This window comes from Gymnodraco acuticeps, unplaced genomic scaffold, assembly GCF_902827175.1.
Source record: "Gymnodraco acuticeps unplaced genomic scaffold, fGymAcu1.1, whole genome shotgun sequence".
Lineage (NCBI taxonomy): Eukaryota > Metazoa > Chordata > Actinopteri > Perciformes > Bathydraconidae > Gymnodraco > Gymnodraco acuticeps.
In genome coordinates this window covers 2986992-2996600 of record NW_022989979.1, presented here as the reverse complement: position 1 = coordinate 2996600, position 9609 = coordinate 2986992, and the positions used below count along the sequence as shown (strand labels likewise).

Below are 9609 nucleotides of genomic sequence, written 5' to 3'. Positions count from 1 at the left end.
GAGCAACAGTCTTCGTCATCCGAAACTACGCCGCCACTCTGCGGCCCGCAGGTGCCAGGATACCACGGCAAACAGAACCTGCCCAGGTATATCTAAACAAGTACCCGCCAGTACAGTGGGGTTAGGCGGTCATTTTGCAGCTCGTGGTATAAAAATAGACAATGGCTAGAATATTCATGTGAAAATAGTGCCATATTCTGCCATGCCTGAAGAAATGTTGGGTCAACAATAATGCATACAATAGCACAGATGCCTTCACCAGGGAATGGCTACAAAACTATCTCATATCCTAAGCTTATCAACGAGCTAATGTTGCAGCTGAAATGTTCTCCAGGTCACAAAGTCAACCTCACATGATGGTAAATATTCTCTTCCCAGAGTATATGATGGGACCAAAGTGATGATTTAGTAGGCTACATGGTTTTAATAATACTTTTTGCTTTTCAATGTTTGCCATTTCAAACCATGAGCTGGTTCAAATAATATTTGCCTTGATTTACAATATGTTCTCATTTGTTTTGTCAGTACAGTTTTGAAGCTTTTGTGCTTTTCTTTGCCATAGTCCACTTTGGACTATGAAATATTTCAGGATTGCACTTTTAACACACTTGAAATGTTCTCACTTGCTTGGTTTCAAAACATAACAAAGGCCATAATCTGTTCATTGGGGATCATCAATGCTATTTTTCATTGCTGTTGCCGGCCACTATTGCTCATGTAAACCTTCTACTGCTGCGCCCCCTGTAATCTCAGAGGCACCCTGAGTCATTTTGTTCTGGAACCGGGCCTGTACATGGCTATATACTAAACACACTACAGAGCCCATTCTGTGTCCTGTTAGTGTTTACTTCCTCTCTGCCTTCTTCTGGTGGTTTATCTGACGTCCAGCGCTCCGTCTTTTAACCTCTTTTCCTTTCTCTTTCTTGATCCTCCTTAGCGACCTTCATTGTAGTCCTTGACAGTGGTCTGTATTGCTGTATTAACAACGTGTCACATGTTAAGAATTTACAATCAGAATCGAGTATTCAACTAAGCTGTGTAATACAAGTTGTTAGTAGCCTTAAGGGCCTACACAGTTGTTATGCTATACCACATTGCCCTTCACTGGATGTCTAATGAGCTGCACTAAACTACATTTTAGCATTTAAAATAACTAGCCATTCTTTTGCGGTTATTTTGGTGAAAGTAACTAAAAAGTAGTGTAACTCATTACATTTCAGAGACAATAATATTGTAATGTAACTTATTACTTTCAAAAGACAGTAATAAGTAATATGTAATATATTACATTTTGGAAGTAACTTGCCCAACTCTGGAAACTAGATGCCCTCATATGCTGTAGTTTCTGATATTTCCTTGAGGTATAATGTAAAAGCTAATATGCCAACTCAGTTTGTAAAATGACTATATCATTTAATTTAGCTGATGTTTTTTTTTGCAAAGGAACTTACAAAAAAGTGCAATGCCGGTTTATTCAAAACTACTATCTTGTGTTTATTTGAATTAATGTTCAGATGTCAAGACCTGCACTGGCAGCTTTTCTTAAATTAAACTCAAAAACAGCCCATTCAAGCTTGTTTGATCTCTTTTCTTTTTTTTTATAATAATACAGCAGATAAGGTTAACATGAAGAACATATTTTCAAGCTAAAACTTTGATCTTAAAGAGACACTTTCTGGTATAGCTTATGTTTTTTTGATAGCTTGGTTTCCCTGTTGCTTCCAATAAATAACTAAATCCCTGAGTCATTGCAGAAGGACTGAATTGTATGAAATTGTAAACACTATTCAAGTGCCCTTGGCCAACATCATGAATTAAAAGTAGTATAACTATATTTTTAACCAAAGATATTCTTTGTGAGTCACTGGTAAAGCATTATAAAAATGAAGGAAATTATTTAATCCCCTTTCATTTCAAATCAAATTAAAAAAATGAATGAGCTCATGCAAAGTAATACAGCACTCATAAATGTCATGTTATTTGCAGTATACAACCAAAGCCAGATTAATCAAATGCATATGAACTCAAGTGTCTGACTCTGAGCCTCTCTCTTGTACCATTTCCTTTTCATTATTTCACGTTCATCTTAAAGTGATGGTTCAGGCGATCAGAAAATACATGGACCTTGAAAGATAACATCAAACGCATGTAAGTTTTACTACGTGTAAGCGGTTGGCCTTACATTTATGAAACATAACCACAAGTCAAGACCCATTAATTTGATGGGTGCCAAGTAACCCAGGAACTTCTTAAGTTACTTCAGAAATATGAATTCACCCCATTTAACCTCTGCTACTTGTCAGCAAAGACATTCTCTATTTTTGTCGCTCTGTGTTCTCAACAAGCTGGCTCTTTTCCTGTATTTCATTTCATTTCAAACCTTTATTTATCCAGATAAATCCCATTGAGATCATTGAACTATTTTACAAGGGAGACCTGCTCAAGTAGGTTCCACATGAAACATAAAAACATTAACAGAACAACAAAAGGACATTTTACATCATCATCACAGGGATTACAATTTACATAACTATCCACATGTACAGGTACCAACAGCTTCCGATTGAGTAGCATCCAACCGAGCTTTAAAAACATTTAGTGGCACCAGATTGCTCAGTTTCCATTTCAGTTGCAGACTATTCCAAGACAGTGGCGCTGCACATCTAAAAGCTGTCTTCCCTAAGACAGTCCTAGCATTTGGCACATTTAATAAAACTACAGCATGCGATCTCAGGCAGTAGCCACTTACAATTTGCTGTGAGATCAGGGAGCAGATATAGGATGGAAGTTTCCCTAACATGGCTTTGTAAATAAAAATGTACCAGTGACTGAGCCTCCGTACAGTTAGTGAAAGCAAACCAGCCCTTGCATACAGGGTACAGTGATGCGTTAATGCTTTACAGTTTGTCACAAATCTTAGCGCGCTGTGATACGCAGCATCTAACTTGATCAGGCAATTGGCAGGTGCATTCATATAAATCAAATCACCATAGTCCAGCACAGGTAAAAAGGTCACAGTGAATAGCCTTTTCCTGGCCTCAAGCGAGAAACAGGACTTGTTCCTGTAAAAGAAACCTAGCCTAACCCTCAGCTTTTTAAGCAGGTTATTGACATGAAGTTTAAAAGTGAGACAATCATCAAGCCAGATATCAAGGTATTTGTAACAGGCAACAACTTCAAGTTTTGTTCCTTGTGTAGTTACAATATCTAAAACATGCTCTGGTGTCTTTTTAGCTTTAGAAAAGAGCATTACCTTGGTTTTCTCAATATTTAAAAGAAGCTTTAATTCAGAGAGCTGAGTCTGAATAATGTTAAAAACAGTCTGTAATTTAACACCAGCCTCCTTAATGGAGGGACCTGCACAATACATCACGGTATCATCCGCATAAAAATGAAAAGTAGCTTCATCCACATTTTAACCTAAACTATTGATGTAGATGGAGAATAAAAGTGGACCTAAAACAGAACCTTGAGGAACACCATTAGCAATATTTAACCACTCAGAAGACAGCCCATCAAAGTGAACACATTGGGACCTTTCAGAGAGGTAGTTTTCAAACCACCCCACTGCATGGCTGGATATGCCAATACTGGCTAGCCTCTGCTTTAAAATGTGATGATCGACGGTATCAAACGCTTTGGACAGGTCAATAAATAGAGCTGCACAACTCTGCTTATTGTCTAAAATACTCGCCACATCATTCACCACTTTCATTGTCGCAGTGATGGTGCTGTGTTGCTTTCTGAAGCCTGACTGATGTTTAGACAGGATGTCATTTGTACATAAAAACACCTTTACCTGCTCACTCACTAGGCGTTCGAGCACCTTAGCCAGAACTGATAATTTTGAGATGGGCCTATAATTACTTAATAAAGTGGCCTCCCCACCTTTTAGTAGAGGCAGGACATACGCTGACTTCCACAATTTTGGAATTGTGTTAGTGCTGAGGGAGAGGTTAAAAAGAGTAGTGAGCGGTAGAGCAATACAATCAGCAGCTATCTTTAAAAAGAAAGGCTCTAAATTGTCCGGGCCAGCCGGTTTCTTAGGATCTAACTTGGTTAAAACTTCACGAACAACATCAACAGTAAAAGGAGTAAAACTAAAAGGGTTTTCCAAAATACCTTTTTCAGAGTTACAGGCTGTGGTGTTCACAGAAGCAGAGTTAGTGACAGAATCAAACAGAGAGCCACAAGACACAAAATGCTCATTAAAACAGTTTAACATAGTGGCCCTGTCCGATATAGTGCCAGATGCTGTGGTAAGGCACGGAGGTAGCTCATTACGGATATCACCGGTGGATATCGATTTTATGGCTTTCCAAAATTTTCCAGGATTATTCAGATTCTTTGTGGTAACTGACAGATAGTACTTTGATTTAGCACTTTTGATTTGCGATGTGAAGCTATTTCTTAGCTGCCTAAAACGCAGCCATTCTACCTCTGAGCCTGATTTCCTAGCCTTTGCCCAGGCCTTGTTTCTCTCATATAGGAGACTAGACAGCTCAGCAGAAAACCAAGGATTGTCTCGTCCCTTCACTCTAAAAGTACGCAGGGGTGCATGTCTATCAATGATCTCCATAAAACCAAGATAAAAATAAGACCATGCAGTTTCTACATCAGGACACAGATCGATTTTACCCCAATCAAACCCAAACAGATCATGCACAAAACCCTGCTCAACAAAATGTTTTTTGTCTCTCTTACTGATAATGCGAGGTTTAACTTTTAGGACCTTAGTGTCCCTAATTGTGGCTACAACACAGTGATCACTCAGATCATTCGCAAATACTCCCACAGATGAGTATTTATGGGGAACATTAGTTAAAATGATATCAATTAGGGAGGATTTATTTGGGGACTTAATGTTAGGGCGAGTAGGACTGTCAACAATCTGAGTAACATTTAAAGAGATACAAAGGTTTTTAAAATCCTCTGACACTGCAGTTAACCAGTCCCAGTTAAAATCACCAAGCAGTACTATTTCCTTGTAGTCTAGTTGAGATAAAAGTTTTGCCAAAGAAGATAAAGAGTCCTTGACAGCTGAGGTGGGTCTGTAGCAGCCCACCACCATGACCTGTTGCCCCTTTGCTACTTCAATATTTAAAGCTAAAAATTCTAGTTGTTTACTAATAGATTTGGAAACCATCTTGGTTACACAAAACTTATTTTTCACATAAATGGCAATGCCACCACCTTTTTTACACTGAAAGAAACAACTTGTAGGATTTACTTGATTAAATCTTAGCAAGTATTTGCACTTACTTTTTCTAAGTATATTTCACTGCTGTAATATCAAGTAGAACTTACTTTCCAGTATCAAGTCAAATGTACTTATCACCAGACGTAACATTGGTGAAAATATTAAGTAAATGTTACTTAATAATGTTGAAGTTACACATTATATTTATTTGAACTAATTAAGTAAAGTCTAATTATTTTCTTCATGTACAGGAACATCACTGTTATCAAATTATTAAGTAAATATTATATATCTGTAATAGTTACTGTTATGAAGTAAATAAGTAGATTTTATCATATTTTTTCAGTTTAAAATGTTGAATTACTCATTTGTTTGAAGTTATATTACTCACTTTAATTATGTAATTGTTACTCATTTACTTTTGAAAAATGTTACCTAATAAATGTAATAATATATGCATTTAATATACATTGAGCACAAATCGCACAACTAAAATACAATAATACAATTTATTTTGTCAACAATTCAATCACTATTAACCGACAACATTAACATTATAATAACTGCATGCAAACGATCTCTAAGCAGCAGCTTTCACAAAGCCCAAGAGCCAGAACCATGAAAGCTCAGAGGCAGGTGAGAAAACGCTGTGGAGAAGTCTGCATGTGAAGAAGCTTGACAATTACTTTACATGTGTAACTTCCTCCAAGTCTGCGAGCTCAAAGTTTCAAATCAGACAGAAATGAAGTCAATTGTCAAATACATTTAAACTTGCAGCGACATACAAAGGGCCTCATGCAAGAACATACTTGATATGAATAGACGGCTTTTCCATGTCTTTAAGACAGCAGGTTCACATTCAAAGCTTGCACTTTTGGGGTCAGCTTAATCCCATCCAGTCCGAGAAAAAGTTTCTGGAACACCTCAAAAGTGTAGCGCAGTGTTGGGGGGTATGCCAAGTTTAACGCATAAATCAGCCCCATAAGGAGCGTGCATGCTTTGGCAGTACTGCCGCATCCTGGCATAATCTCTCTGCCTTCAAGCAGGAGAGCTGCATCAACTGGATCCTCTTCATTGGCACCATGGACAACCAGGATCTTCAAGACGTGTTCAGTTGCATCACTGCGGCTGTCCTCCTGCATACCATTTACAAGAAAAATGAAGTGAGAAACATAGAATGCTTGAATCATTCAAAGTGACTTCATTGTCAGGGCAGAATGAACACATGTGCTAAAGACCATCATTAACTCTGACGGCCCTAATCCGGGCCGGCCAATTGTACTGTCTTTCAGAGGCTCAGAGGGCTCAGTTCTGAAGCTAGAGTAAAGATGATATCATATCAAATGAGGATCTGAGGAATCCATTGGTGCCTTGTCCACCCCATGTGATGCTGGTCAGCAAAGAGGCTAAATAACGCTGCAAAGATAGGCAACATTTTGGCGAGGGGAAAATGACATGACCATATTCAAAGGGGTCATCCCCTGACCTTTAAGCTCAAGATATCTGAATGAAAATGTGTTCTCTGGATACCCACGAGTCTCCTCTTTACACACATTGACACTTCATGCTGATCACAGGCAGTTTGGGACGAAAAACATACAGTTCTGTGCATGCAGTATAAATGTGTTTTTTTCGCCTTTCTTAAAACGTTGTATTTTAATATTTTTGCATGCTGGGGTCTTGGAATTGCATGAATTGGATATGTGGATCCAATGAGCCCAATTATATTCATGTGTGATGATGTAGGAGCCATTCCATTGGAGTGAAACTTTGAAGATTGACTTCACAGTATAAAATGAGCTGTTGTGGCTTCTAGGATAGTCACAGCCATAAACTAGAGATGGAGGGCTTTCAGAGGATGTATGGCATTCCTAGGTTTATTTACAAAAAGGGGGTTTCTGAGCAGTTTCCAGAACAGAAGTGCTCACCATCCAATCGCGGAAAAATGCAATTCTTGCAGAAATTTAAAAATAATTCAGATTTTTTTATTCCAAATCACAGCATAGATTATTCTATGTCTTGATGTCCTTATGTGATACTTTGAAGGAATTTTTGACCATATTTGGCAATTCTCTTGTGGTTAATATGCTTAAATTTAGCAGCAAATCTGTGTATTAAATGGTATCAACACAAACATTGCTGCAACAAGTTATGGGACATAATAGAGCAGGATAGCATCTCTCAAATACTTGGACCAATGTTCTGAGCCGTAATACACTGAAAACATTACAATTTAATTAATTGAAATTAATAAACTATGTTTATAATAGATTTGTGACTACAACAATTTGACCCAGCTTTCAGATGATGTAAACCACTTCTATATGACATAAACTGTTGAGCTGCTATCTCCCTCTAAAGACCTCCTGTTTTAACATTAAAATGTTACAACAGTGTCATTAAAAAAAAAATAATAATCATGCTTTACCAGGCAATCTTCAAAAAGATCCTGTTGTTTTTCGCCAAGGTAGGTATAGTATGAGGCTGCAGATGACAGAGTCACGCCTCATGTCAATGCTTTGGTTCTGTGAAGAGATTAATATTGTGTCAATACTGAACTAATATTCATACACAATAAACTTTCAAGGAAGAAAACAAGAGCATACATGTGCGAGGAGGAGTGATTTGAGCAAACTGAGCAAGAGCCATGGAAAGATGGACCATGCAGGGGCATTTAAACAACCGAGTGTGAGGATGTGTGCTGTGTATGTGTAAGCATTGGGCATTGGGTGATGTGTGTGTGAGTGAGGTCTGACATCCTTAAAAAAAAAATGTGATCATGCACAATTTTGAACAAGCATACCTGACTCAGTTTTTCCAGGAACGGCCTCAGCTTGGTCCTGAGGACTCCTCCCTTGGCCTTCATCAGGGCAATACGTTTTGGTGTGTAGTGGTCGAGTTTGTACATGAAGCTCTGCTCCAGCGAAATTGTAGTTATTCGCCCGAATTCCGCCTTTATCTGAAGTGACAAAGTAATCACAAGCACGAGGAACTGGGCCAATAAGTCTGATACAAAATTAAGGCAGGGTCAATTATGTATAGGGTGTTATAAATCGTGCAGATATTAATGGTGGAATGAACAAGCTAGTGTTTCAAGTTAATTAATGTTCATGTGTATCTATCTTTTTTTAATTTGTTCCTGTACAATGGAGCATGTATAGATTCACCTACCTCAGCTTCACAAAACAAAGCAGGCCATCTCTCTTTCTAGAATGCTTGAATCAGCTTGAACGCTAACTCAGCTAACATTACTTTTCCTCTCCTCTGCTTTTGACAATGCTATTCCAACTGTTATGCCCTTAGTGTTATAGACGTGAAATAAAACGTGGAACCTTCTTTAGATGCATGTGAGTGTTTTTAAAAAAAATTATCTGGTAAATTACAGTTAAGGTTAGCTGTTAGCTAACAGCACGTAACATATCTAAAACATAATCTCTCAACTTTGTGAACTAATGCACAGAAACGTTAACATGGTTCAAGCAAACAAGAATCAGGCTATTATGCACAAAGACACATTATATTATCATAAGTCTTAAACAGAGAGACAATAACTTACCAACACTTCTTTTTCCAGCCATACAGCTCCTCCGACAGCCTTCAAATTAGGGGTGGGCGGATCGATCCCAAAATATCGATACTTCCGATATTACGTTACGTTTCAAAATATCGATACTAGAGCCAATAGGATCGATACTGTTATACTTTTTTTCTCGTCTCCTCTACTCGTCAATTTCTTCAAAAAACTATGTGCAGACGAACACAAGTATATGCTCTTTACTTCTCTCTCCACTGCTGTCCTCTTCTCCTCGAGGCTCCCTGTCTGAACGCCGATTATCAAGCTGACTGACAGCAGCCAGCAGGGCAGGACAGCAGCAGCCAGCGACTCGCGAGTGCAACACACACACGCGCATGATGGCTGAGAGAAAGAGCAGCGTTGTGTTTCACTGGCCATTAAAACTTAGCGAACTGTGATGTGTGCAAGAAGACAGTTCGCTACTTTGGCCACTTTGTATTGTTATTTTTCATGTTTGCACTTTAAATTTGCAAAAGTAAAACGTGTATTTGTCTATAAAAACTGTCCTGTCTTTATTCATGAAAATGAATTCAGATTTAGTCTATTTATGATGATTTCAGCTCAAAAATCATGTCATGCAGCTCTCCCCTATATGAAAGTACATAAGACGCTTTTCATTAAAAAAAGTATCGGTATCGATATCGGTATCGGCGATACTGGCCCTGAAATACTTGGTATCGGATCGAATCCAGATTTTGTGGTATCGCCCACCCCTACTTCAAATGTGCAACTGCAAACCCAACTGAACCGTCGTCCAAAAACGCGGGTATCTTGTCTTGTCAAGACGCATGCGCGGATTCAAACAGCTACTATGGTTTTAGATTAACATTTACTT

General features: G+C 38.3%; 1 long non-coding RNA gene across 1 annotated transcript; it reads right to left on the bottom strand.

Annotated features, from left to right (window-relative positions):
• Window positions 1-5745: 5745 nt before the first annotated feature.
• Window positions 5746-9378, bottom strand: LOC117543449. The gene is made up of 4 exons (XR_004568570.1): window positions 8757-9378; window positions 8004-8159; window positions 7629-7725; window positions 5746-6336 (listed from the first exon to the last, which is right to left on the bottom strand). It is a non-coding gene; the product is annotated as an uncharacterized LOC117543449 (long non-coding RNA).
• Window positions 9379-9609: the final 231 nt, after the last annotated feature.